The sequence below is a fragment of the Protopterus annectens genome, chromosome 1.part0 (genome assembly GCF_019279795.1).
Source record: "Protopterus annectens isolate FY-2018-M chromosome 1.part0, PAN1.0, whole genome shotgun sequence".
Lineage (NCBI taxonomy): Eukaryota > Metazoa > Chordata > Ceratodontiformes > Protopteridae > Protopterus > Protopterus annectens.
This window is the reverse complement of record NC_056725.1, coordinates 1,654,209,851-1,654,223,514: the sequence shown is the minus strand read 5'-3', so window position 1 is coordinate 1,654,223,514 and position 13,664 is coordinate 1,654,209,851.

Sequence of the window (13,664 nt, the reverse complement as noted above, 5' to 3'; positions counted from 1 at the left end):
TTCAGCCACCGACAACTCCACCTATGCCTCACTATGGCCACCATCATCATCAAAGTCTGATGAGACACAGAGATCAGGTTGTGAAGGGGACAGGCTCCAACACCCCTGTTCACCTGTGAGAAGCAAGACAAAAGCATTACATTACCACATGCACTATTATGTATGGTAATCCACACAGACACATACAGATCCATTACTGCATCACATGTCCAAAATCTTCTCAGCTCTGATCCCATGCACAACACACACATCCACAACAACATACACAGACAACCCAGGTCCTGTATAACATGCACGTTAGCTACATCTGGGTAATGTTGCCAGTTCAATACACCTGGGAGGTAGTACACCTATCGTGACAATACTATATCAGTTGTAATACCACTGCCTCAGGTATGTACCATTTCCCTATTGTGTCTGAATGGGCATCTTGGAGTAGTTGACTCATGTATACCAGGCTATGTAGTTGCTCATAACTATAAGCACAAATACGTTAATGTTTGTACAAATACACAGCTGTCATTCCCTAGGCTATGCACTGTAGTTAACTGTTCCAAAATGGGACATAAAATTATTCTACTCTAGCTAAGCACAACAGTTGTGCAAAAGGCAAAATTGCAACCCTTAACATGCAGAGGGTATATCTAATCAGACAAAACAACAGTATCACACTTACCAGGTACAGGACCATGAACTCCAGCCACACCTGACATACCTGTGAAATGGAGAGGGAGAGTTACAGTCAGCAACACCAAATGTTGCAGTGTTACAAGGTAATATGTGCATATTATCCACATGTACAGTAGCTAATGTGATATTGGCTATATTGCTGCCATTCTGAGTATGTGTGCACAACTGTGATGAAAAGCCAACCCCCCAATGCAGATAGCCCTGAAATCCACGTGCGGGTCTGTAGAGCCTGCCACAGTGACTGCAAATGTATTATACTGGTTAGCAGAGTTGGCTTACCTGGATGCTCCTATGATGTGGACACTGTGGAACCTCCCTCCAGGATGTATGGCGGGATGGTTGGCTGGGAGTTGTAGGTTGATCCTATGTTCACCAGGAATTCCTCTGTGGCTGAAAGTGTTTGTTGTATTGCAGGCCTCCACTTGTTGCAGCATGATCCCTGGCAACATCCGCTGCCCTTTGATGTGTGGCATTGACCATGTCTGTGGCCTGGTGTTGAACCTGCTCGTAGGTCCTGTCCTGTTGGCCAATATCATTAACAGCTCTCACAAGGTCGGCCCACAGTGCTGCCCACTGTTCTTGATTGTGGCAACCCCTGACAGCAGGATGTGATGATAGAGTCTGAGGGCATCCACAATAGCATCATTTTCTGCAGATGAAAAAGGAGGATATCTTTGTTGATACATCATACCTGCAAGACACCAACAGAGGAACACATTACAGGACCAGATACATGGATGTCCACAATGTACAGACCCTGCACAACCAAAATGGATTGCACTATCCACCACTCCCTCACACATCATACACCACAGTCTATCAACACACTACATGTGTGGCTATCACCAAGATAGTAGTGAAAGCAGTTTTGTCTCTGTGTGTCGTGACAGAGTCTGCTATATGCCTCTACACCCATCACTGCAGTCTACTGTGGTGTGTCCCCTATGGGCAAAGTCCCACTACTATGTCATACAGCCACTGTCAGACAAATAGCTGTGTGCTATTACAACAACTATATGGGGACAATCCCTCAACACCAGTGTGCCTCAATGACAGACAGCAGTCCAAACCTGCTGTACTATAGCTTCCCTGTAGGCATCATACCTCTCCACTACACAGATGTTTCTGGAATGTGAACGTGTGCCTCCTAGATGTGGTCCTTTTGGCACACACATGTGGATGTCTGACAAATGGTTGGCCAGACATTGATGGTTGTTGTCAGAATATAGAAAATCTGGCTGTCACATGCTAGACCCCTCAGGAAACACTTATGCTACAGTAATATCTGTTAGTCTAGTCATACTCTTATTTTGTATGGCCGACATGTATACTCTGTCACTGAGTTTGGGCCTGTATTCCCCCGCTAATTATGGCTATGACCTGAATTCCTGCTGTAAGGGGTTGCCGGTATGTTTGCAATAGCTCTTATGCAATGAGGTATGAATGGCAACAAAACACTGACCTAGCCAGAGTACATCAGGGACAGTCAGAGATACCTTTACAATGTCAGAACTATTTCTGTGTGACACTGACAGTCTGAATGGAGGTGAATTACAGTACATAATTTCATATCATAGCTGTGTACACCCTTACTGTCAATAAGTCTAACTCATAATCCACTAGCTTTCTTATAACAGCTGACCGTAGATGTACTATAGGCCTACTGTTGTAATCCCTATTCCCCATAGCTCCATCCTCCCATCTGCATCCCATTATATGGGGACATGTATTACATACCTGGTAGAGTGAAGTAATCCTATTTTGACCAGAACTTCTACTCACTCTTACCCTTGTACTATTGCATATTGGTATTACAGTTGTTTCTTGAGAGGATATTCTCCTGTTTCTTACATCCACTGTGCTCACCACCTTCTCCACTTTCTCTTCAGAACCTCCCCCTACCCTACATAGACTATAACTTTGTAAATTCCTTGTTTAACCCTGCATTTCTCCCTTAAAGGACATACCTTGGCAAAGACATTTGGGGTCTAGGGAATACAGCTGCAATAACCTAACCCAGCATCCCACCATAAGTTTCCCCACTAGCTCATTCAGAGACTCCAGGCATCTACTTCATAGGACAGCCACAGGTCTCACTGAAACTATCTTTAAAGAGACAAAAGCATAGTCTTATACTGTTTACTTGCCTCATCTTACTGCCTCTTAATAAGGTTTGCTCTGCAGTTAATAACCAACCAGAAACTGCCTTACACCCCCTCTTTCTTTTAACAACCCTCCTGGATCTTTTTGTCTTCACTCTTATACTACTAGTAATATCTACCATCCCCTCTAAGCACCTCTACCTACTCTGACCACATCATCTTTCTTACTATAAGCTTATTTCTACTTCTAGTGCTGCACCCAGTACTTACCTGTCTCCACTGATTATTTTCTTTTATCTGCATCCTCACTCTGCTTTCCAGGCAGTGTAGCCCTGCTCCATTTACCCTCACTACACTCAGGCTCACTCCAGTCCCCTTCCTTACCCCCAATTCCCACACACACCACTACACCTACATTTATCTTTACACCACACCTTCCATCCATTATCCAGTCATACCTAGCCGCAGCTATTACCTCATTACCCAATCACACCCACCTTCCAACAGCATCCAACTATCCTCCTTAGCCCATCCAAGATGTTCAACTCTTTTGACACTCTACCACTGCTCCATTAACTAATATTCCCATTCACTACCCTTATCATAGTCTACAGTACATATAAATTACACCAACATGCTATTAATGCATATTCCTGCACAACCTATACTATCAACTATTTGCCTCTTCACCTCCTACCATACCCACCTACATGCAATTTCACATTGTGCAACTATTGCTACTTTTCACCACCATACTAGTCATTCTCACTTTTCAATCTTTCCCTCAATCTTCACCCTATCACCTACCAATTACTTTTACTTTAAAATACTACCTCACCCTAACTATCCCAAACCCTCCCTTAAATTTAATAAACAAATCACAAAAGTCTCACAAACCATTATCTACATTGCCTCTAAATTATCTTGCTGTGAGGATATACATTCTAACCGTGGACCAGCTACTCCTTCAAAGTTTCCCACATCTCACATTTTCCATCTCCCCAATAGCTTAAATCAAACCCCTAGGAAAGCAACTCACCTGCTCTTTCTAAATATAAACTGTAGAAGTATCTCCAACAAAATCCATGATCTACATGCCTGTCTTTCACTATACTTGCCAGACATAGCTGTCATAACTGAGACTTGGCTTAAGCCACACATGAGTGACAAAGAAGTTATCCCTCCAGGATACGACATCCTAAAGAAAGATAGAAAGGACAAAAAGGTGGTGGCATTGTGTTACTTTTTAACAATAACCTCACAATGCAGCCATTAGGCATAAATTATCCCTCTGTGGATAATGCTGAAATACTGTTCACCCAACTGAAACTCAACTCTCATAAACTAGTGAACATAATTGGATGCTACATACCTCCTGGCAACAATATACCCACTCTAGAAAACTTACTTCATTGGTCATTTTTCTCTCTCCAAAACAAAACTTTAATTCTGGGTGATTTCAATATAGATTGGCTATCCTGTAACTCTCACACCCCCTTCAAACCATATTAACCCCCACAGCTTTACCCAAACCATTCAAACACCTACAATAACTGACAAGGCAACTAACAAAGGATCAGTCCTAGACTAGATCACCCCACTCTTGCAGGATGTCCTTCAGAAGGTCTAAGTGACCACCTGCCAACATTTCTACTATGTCAACACAATCATAATACAAAGGGTACTGTCTACCATACCATCAGAAGCAAAAAGAACTTTAACCCCATCAACTTCATCATAGAACTAAAACATTGTGACCGGGCACCCATGAAATACCTGGAATTAAAGAAAGCAGTTTGCTACTTTAATACCACCTTTCTGGGCATACTAAATCTTCATGCCCCTCCTAGAACCCTAAGAATCAGAACTAATCCCACTCCTTGGCTTGCCAAAGAACCCAAACTCTTCCTCAAAGCCAGGGACAAAGCATGGGATCATTGGCATACTGCCAAGTCTCCAGATGCTAAACAAAAATATAAGGAGCCTAGGAATAAAGCCAAGAAGCTAGTAAAACTTGACAAGATTAATTACTACTCCACCCTTCAAATCAAGCACCAACATCACCCACAAAAATTTTGGGCAGCCATTAAAATGACTACTAACAGGAAAAAGTGGTACTCCCTCTCCCACCCTAGTAAATGACTCAGATAGCATTGCTACTCAATTTAACAAATACTTTACTGAGACAATTCTAATCCTAGCCAACCAACAGAAAAATCAACACAAACCCCCCCTCCTTTGAACCCTCCACTACTCACACAAATAATAACCCCTTCCAATTCCAGCCCACCCTATAGATAAGATAAAACAGTACCTCAAATAACTGAAGCCCACTAATCTGGCTGCAGACAAATTACCAGGGGAATTCCTAAAAACTGCCACTGGTGTAGTGGCTTACCCAATAGACATTCTAATCAATAGATCGCTTTCAGATGCCATTGTCCCCAAAATTTGGAAAATATCTTATATGCTTCCCCTACATAAAGGTGGCAACTCCATTGAACTTACAAGTTATCAACCAATAGCAATACTATCCCCTTTAGCAAAAATCCTTGAAAAGTGCATACATTGCCAAATATTATACTATCTCCATACATACAAACTTCTTTCAAACACTCAGCATGGGATTTGCCCCTTCCATGGTACCACCACTGCCCTTTTGCCCTTCACCAATACAGTACAGTCTCATAGAAACAATGGTAAATATGTTTCTGCCACCTTCTTTGACTTATCAAAGGCCTTTGATATGGTTAGAGATGACTTTCTGATCACAGAACTATCTGAATTAGCTCTTTCTCAATCATCCATAGCATGGTTCCAAAGCTATTTAGCCGGCTGCCAGCAAGCAGTTCTGTGGAAACAAGACCTCTCACCCCTTCTTCCAATCACCCTAGGTGTTCCCCAGGGTTCTATATTAGGTCCACTGCTGTTCATCCTTTATACCAACAAGCTTTTTTCCTCCACCCCAATGCATCTGTTATACAGTATGGAGATGATTCTACATTAATTTGTGCAGCTTCCTCACTAAAGGAATTTCATACATTAACACAAGAATCATTCCTCTCTATTGAAGCATGGTTTTCCAATATCCAACTTATTCGAAACCCTGCTAAAACCAAACTACTGCTCTTTAAACCTACTAGAGCCTCTTCTTCAACTACCACCTTTAATACCATGTCCAACAACAAAACCACTATCTCTCCCTCAGATCACATCAAACTCCTTGGTGTAGAGATTGACAACAATCTCAGATTTGATAGTTACATCTCCCAGACCATCAAGAAAGTCCACAAAAAACTAGGTACCCTCTATAGAAATAGACAGTTCCTTACCCAGTCAACAAAAGCAACCATAGCTCACACTCCTCTCATTTATACCCTTCTCTATGCCTCACCTATTCTAACCAACCTTAGAAAAACATATCTAGCTAAGCTTGACTCATGCTACAACAAAATAGTCAGATTCGCCTCAGACTCCCCATTTAGATCTCATCCTTGAAGCAACTCAACTGGTTGGAACTTCCCCAACTCTTACACTACAATCAACTTGTTCTGGCCCATAAGATTCTGTATCATCAAGAAAAAAAAACCCTGCACTACAAAACCTACTTCACCTCCACAGCAATAACAGGACTCTTCGCTCCATTAACAAATCTATTCTAAAAGTAACTAAATCTAATAATACTGCAGGTGTCTCCCTCTTCTCTAATTATGTATCTAAAATCTGGAAAGCTCTACCCAGTCATATACCTACTATCACTTCCTTTACTCAGTTTAAAAAGTCATTCAAATTCATCTCATTAATACCTGGCTATGCTCCGGCACTACACCACGTTAGACCCTCCTGTAGTTTAGCCCCTCCTTCTCTATGCTCTCAACTCCTAATCTTACATGACGATTTTTAATTGACAACTATTGGGTCTAGGTCCTAGGTCTCTACATACACATATGATTAATGAAAATGAGATTTTGTTCTGGTTTAGACTTTTCATCAACCATTATGACGTTGTTGTTTTACACTTGTCACTCCTGATATAATGTTGATGTTCTCTTAGGTTTTGAGACTCTAGTAATGTTGTATTACTTCTCTGTTTCACCAATCGTGTTATTATGTCTGTAGTTACTACTTGAGCTATGTATAACTGTACTTGAATGTAACTTTTCTTTGTAATTTTTTGCTTATACACTATATATTACCTGTATTTTTTATTTCTGGAGCCTTTCTCCCCAGAACTCCACTGAAAATGTGCCTGTGTCCAGTGGACTATCACGGTTAACAAATGTAAAATAAATAAATAAATAAATAAATAGCTTGCAAAACCATTGTCTGTCTGAGAAAAGCAACATACAGACCTGTTCCCCATAAGCAGTTGATTGTCTTTTGTAGGTAATACGCATTAACAGGTGATTGCCTGTGCACCGATCTGTGACTCAGACTTGCTAATTGCATCCAAAACAGCTGGGTTGCACTTTCATTAGCCAATGACAGGGCACCACAGTGCAATATTTAAGGGCTTCATGTAGGCCTTGTCCCCTTTCTTAGTCTTTGAGCTGGACATTAGTGAGGTGTGGGGACTACGGCATCATGGAGGGTAGGTGCAAATACTTTCCATTACTGAGATTTATGAGGTATGTCCACAGTTTTGCATGATATGTTTGGCCATTTTCCCATGAAATTGTGATTATCTGGCAGTTCAGTGGTAAACATTGTGGGTTGTGGTCAGTAAAGAGAGAGAGAGATGTGAGTGTCAGACTTCATACTCATTAGAATTTGAATGCTGATGCAGTAGCTGCTATTCTATGCACTCACTGTCTTTGTAGGGGCAAACTGTGAAACATGTCCCTTTCACTGGACCTTTTCACCACCTCCCTTCATGTATGGCTGTGTCTGGATCCCTTGTTCTAGGGGGTTGTGAGGTATTGTAGGTCTGTAGCAACTAGCTTAACATACAGCTGTATATGTTCCAGGCTACAGCAGGGAGTGTAAGCACTTTGGAGGACAACAAACTGTATGTGTAATTGAGGCAGCAGTGTCAGCTCTGTCATTACAGAAGAGCCAGGGTAAGAATATCTCTTACAGGTCCAGTTGAGGCATGTGCTAAAGGCACATCTGTTATGTAACAGTGCAAATCACAGAGTAGTAGGCAACATATAGTTAGGCTATACAAATATGTGCAGTGTGTCCCTACCTTCAGGCCTTTGACTTGCAAACATGGGTAGCAGTTAATTCAGTAGCAGCAACCTGTGTGCATTAAAATTGAATGATTCAGTCATTACTTGCTGTATTCACAACACTGTAACTTAAGTTCAACACACTGGATTTGAACCCAGGACTATGTGTGGCAAAATGTACTGCATGCAAGGCATTTCACAGACTAAGCTACTGAGTCAGTGCTGCAGCAGGTGTATTTGCAAGATATATGTGCATACATACAGACTGTGACATACATCTGCATCCATCATTATGTGCATGGCTTTCAAAGGCAGTTGTTCTGCAGCAGGGTCTGAGTTGTACACATGTACTTTGCCATTGCTGCCTTAGCATGTGTGTTTAAAGAAGTTGCTATCCCAGTCCTCATGTATATCCATTATTATTTATTTGGCTGTGTAGAGGTGTACTTTTTGCATCAGAGCCCTAGGGACATTCACATTTTTCCCCAGTAGCTGTACTTGTAGTCTGTCAGTGGCAATCAGTATGATTTCCTTGAAACACCTGCTTTAAGTAAAAGCTGATTGACCTAGTGGTCTAATGCATTATGCTGTAGTTGGCAATGTCCCTGTTTTTAGACTTGACAGTGGTGATTGCTTGCAGATGTGTCTAACACTGTGAGAAACACATAAAATCATTAAGGCACATCTAAGCTGCTTTGCATGGTGTGCTGCTTAAATTCACACAAACTCTTGTTAAAATTTAAAAAGAAAAAGGGGGTGATAGCATAGTGGCTAAATGGATGCAAGCAGGGAGCAAAACATACTGAAAGGCAGGTAGGGATGTGCAGGAAGGGTGTAGGAAAGGACCATAGCTTTCCATTTCTTGTACAGCAAAACCTGTGCATTTGTACAGAATGTGTACATGAATTTGTACCCTCAAACCCCATAGAGAGGGGTGACGACAACGTAAATGTGTTGTCAAGCCAATTGGACCTACTTAGTTGTGTCCAGTGGACACATGTGAAATGGAGAGTTATGTATGGGGCACTATTTTTTGTGGGGCAGGTGCCCATTTTTTTAAGGAGATAGTGTAATGCTGGATAAGGGATGTAGTTATGTGCGGTGAGGTAAGTTGGTTACCTTTGCAGACAGAAAAGACAGACAAGACAGAATACAAGGGCAGTGTGTCAGCACTGCTCCTTCACTGTCACACAGGTGGCTGTGCTGGAAGATGGGTGCTAGTGCCACCAGGCCCCACCAGGTTGTCAAGTCTACCCTAAGTCTGATGCAGGATTGTTCATAGCTCCTATGCACAATCCTGCACACCATGGTTGGTAGTTGATCTTGGGTGACTACCACCCCTCTGCTCCCAGCCTGGGAGGGTGGGCCCCATCCCCTGAAGCAGTTCCACAGACATTCACACCTACAACACCAATGGCTAAACCTTTGCAAAACTTAAAAACAAAAACTACTTACCCTCTTAACAGAAATTGGGCGATATAAAACAAAATTATGTGCAACCCCCACCCACCACCAACTATAAATAATAACTACAGGATCGCACTACAGTGGCAAAAGGGCATATGCCTTTTACTTTCCTTACAGTACTGGACACACTGCCACTACTGCTGGGAACACAAAAAATGTCTGCCATATTACTTTAGATACTTCCCATAAAAAGTAAAGGCACATACCTACATTTTGAAACACAACACCACTACATTCTACGCTACTATCGGTATTCTGACAGTCAGCACTTTAAGCTACAGTAATTTTTTTTATCACAAACAAGTCACAGGTGAAGGCTAACACATCACGCCTATGGCTTAAAATTTACTATTTTGAAATTCAGCATTGTAAGCTTTCAGTATAAAGAGTCTCAATCAAATGAGTTCAGTATTTTGAAAATTAGGTATTGTGATCTCAGTCAAAAGAAATTCAGTATTTTGAGTTTTCTGTCATGTAAAGTAGACCTATATATATATATATATATATATATATATATATATATATATATATATATATACATATATATATATATATATATATATATATATATATATATATATATATATATATATATATATATATATATATATATATATATATATATATATATATATATCCGGTTTGATTCTCAGCTAGAGCGTCTTCTGCGTGGAAACATGCATGAATGGGCGTACCTTTGTTGAAGGTTGTGCATCAGGGCTGGTAACTTGGCACATAAAAATCAACTACCAATCATTAGCAGACCGGAGTTCCACTGTGGCAACCCCTAACCAGGAAAAGCCAAAAGAAGACTACATATAGATATATACTGTATATATCTGTATATTTATATATAAATATATATATATATATATATATATATATATATATATATATACTGTATATATATATATATATATATATATATATATATATATATATATATATATATATATATATATATATTCAGTGTGTGTGTGTGTGTGTGTGTGTGTGTGTGTGTGTGTGTGTGTGTGTGTGTGTGTATAAACACACACACACACACACACACACACACACACACACACACACACACACACACACACACACACACACACAAACACACAAATATATGTTTTGATGTGATCTGTATCTAACATCGGTTACAAAGATATGCTGACAATTCATCAATTCAAATGTGAGATTCTGCCCTATTATGGTGTATAATACAAGGAATTGTGTGGGACAGCATATAAATTCTACCATTCCTCATTTTAAAATAAGATGGTCATATTCTAATATGAATGAAAATATGTAAACAATCTTATCACGGGTACACAAGTTGTATTTTGTAGTAGAAAATGAGTAGTTTAGTTATAATTCTAGTAGCCATGAGGGTCCTGTGTAATATATGTACCGTCTTCAGTTTGTTTGCCACTTTCTGTTTTGCATATCCATATGTCTTAGTCAACATGTGAGCATTTTCTTGTATGCATCTGTAATTAGAATATGTCCCTAGTAGTCCTATGGGCTGGTATTAAAAAGGATTGAGTACATTTCATTTTTTCAATAGGTTATGTTTTGTTTCATTTATTTTATTTATTTTATTTATCATTTGTTGACCGGGAAAGTCCGACTAGGTTCCACAGAGCCTGTTTTCAGTGGAGGCCCGGGGAGAAATGCTCCAGATTTGAATTTAAAAAAATTCTTCTTGTAAAATTTTGAATACAGTAAAGATACACATGATTTTTCTGTGGTTTTCAATTTGATTTCTGAGCTCTAAGGGGTTTTCTCTTGGTCCTTTGTCATGCTATTTTAGAATATATTTAGCTATGTGATAATATGTCTAAACATGTTTGTGGTGCAGCAAAACTCTAAGTTCATTTTGTGACTTAAAGAAATATGAGGCTTCTCTTTACCCGAAACCCTCAGGAAACTAAGGATATAATCTACACTATTCTCTAAGTGAGCATAACAGCTGTAAAATGATTTGTAGCTCAAAGGATATAAAATGCAAATAAATAAAAGTAAAATAAAAATAAATTAATAAATAGAATAAATAAGTTTAAAAGTTTAGATCCAAATGGTCGGATGACTCTAATCCCACTGGCTGCTAGAAAAGTAATGGTAAAAATATGCTCAGATGCAGGATAGGAATCCAATAACAACCCAGACCTCCAATAAAAATATATATTTCTATTATCAACCAGCTCTGGATTTCCTTGATGAGTCATGGACCTCAATTCTAAAATACTTTGCTCTCAGTATAAATGACCACTTACACTGAGAGCAGGCTGAGAGCAAGTATTTTGTAATCTGGTCAGAGCAGTAAACCTGTTTATAGATAGGCTTTACACTGAAATAAGTCACTTACACTGAGAATTGGCTATTTGGAATCTAAGCCATGATATTTGTATGCCTGCAGCACTGAGGTGTGAGGTGGGACCAATAAACAAATGGGCTAAGGCAACAAAATAGTTCACTGTTTGGTCTACAGTTCCTGCTATCATGAATGCTGAGTTAGCAATATGCAAACAGCATCTGTATTATAGGCATACAGAATGATGCATGCTAATAGGCTTCAGTTCTTGTTCTGGTTAGTACCCTCTTTGTATTCTGGGTATGCATTGTTGAGTAACAGTGTTCAAGTGAGTGAGAGTTGTTTGAAGGGGTGGGATAGTCTGCAGCAGAGATGCAGTTACATATGTGTCAACAATCAGTTGGTGTTATTTTATTCTGGGCAATATAAGACACACAACAGTGATATACTTTGCCTCAATAAGGAACCAAAGGTGCTTGGGGAACAACCACTTTTTTGGAGGGATGAGTGTAAACACTATTGTTATAAATCTATATATATATATAGAGTATGTAAGTGGTTGTAGAATTGTGTCCTACTGAGCGTGTGTGACTGACAGCTGATGTGTTACCTGTTGACAGGAGGTAAGGGTTCCACATCTATCATGTCTGTCTATGTTTTCATGCTGATAACTGAGGTAAAAGATTATTGTAGTCTGCTATGCCCTATCTATAGCTTTGTGGTCTGCATTACAAATGGTGTACATCTGCCTTCCAAATGCATAGGGGAATGTGAACCAAACAGCAATAGATGGATGGAGGTAAGCAACTTTCTTATTTGTGGTGCCATGTGCAGTACATTTATATATTGCATGTTAACACACCTCTCAACCTCTTAGCACAAAAAATCTGGACAAAGCTTCACAGAATGGGGGGACAAAGGCCCAAAAATAGGGACAGAATTTAAATATTGCTGTTATACACTTTTAAAGTTGCTCAAATAACAGACTTTGTCTTAGCATGCATTTTTCTGTATGATATGAAGTCTGAAACACAAACGTTTATCATTATTTAGTGACCTCAATCCTCATATCATCCCAGTGATTTGTCAGAAAATCACACATTTTATGAGGAATAGACCAAAATATGAGGTGAAAATCTGGACATTCTGCAAACATCTGTACAGTTGAGAGGTATGAGTTAGGCACTCTGAACACTGTGGTCACCTAGTAGTGCACATCATCTGTTGGCACACCTCTGCATTACATTGATGTTACAATGATCAGTACTGCCTCCCAAGACCATGGCTACAGGTCCATATAGTCTCTACAAGAGTACTGCTGTGCTGCTATGAAATAACTGACTGAACATAAAGTATCTCATAGCCTGTACACCAAAACTATTCTTAATACTCATATATAAACTGATCACACTCTGACTGCTGTCATCCAGTACATATTAGGAACCCATTTAAAGTCTGGATGCACTTATTGACTATATGATAAAGATTACTTAATTTCTGTTTGCTCAATAAATTCTTTAAATTTCATGATGTTGTCCATAACTATTTTAAAGGAACAGAAATGAATGCACCATTCACTCATGATACACAAATGTGCTTGTAGAGCTGTGAGAGATAGAATGTTTAAATGAAGAACACTTTTAAAATGAATGTCTTATATTATTTCCACAGTATAGATGGCCTCTTAATTATTTGTCAAACTGATATGCAAGAGTCTAATGATTTTTTATCAGAAATGAATAAGTTCGGTTTGAGTTTTACTCATGCAATTAACAAAACAAAAATTATTTAGATTTGCTACTTAGAAGGCATGGCAATCATACAACCTCTGCTTTATAACAGAAAATCAGTGGGCAGGATTCACGAAGCCTCTGTGTAAGAGTTACAAGTCTTACACGGAGGCCACAGTTAAATGGTGTGATGTCAGCATGCATG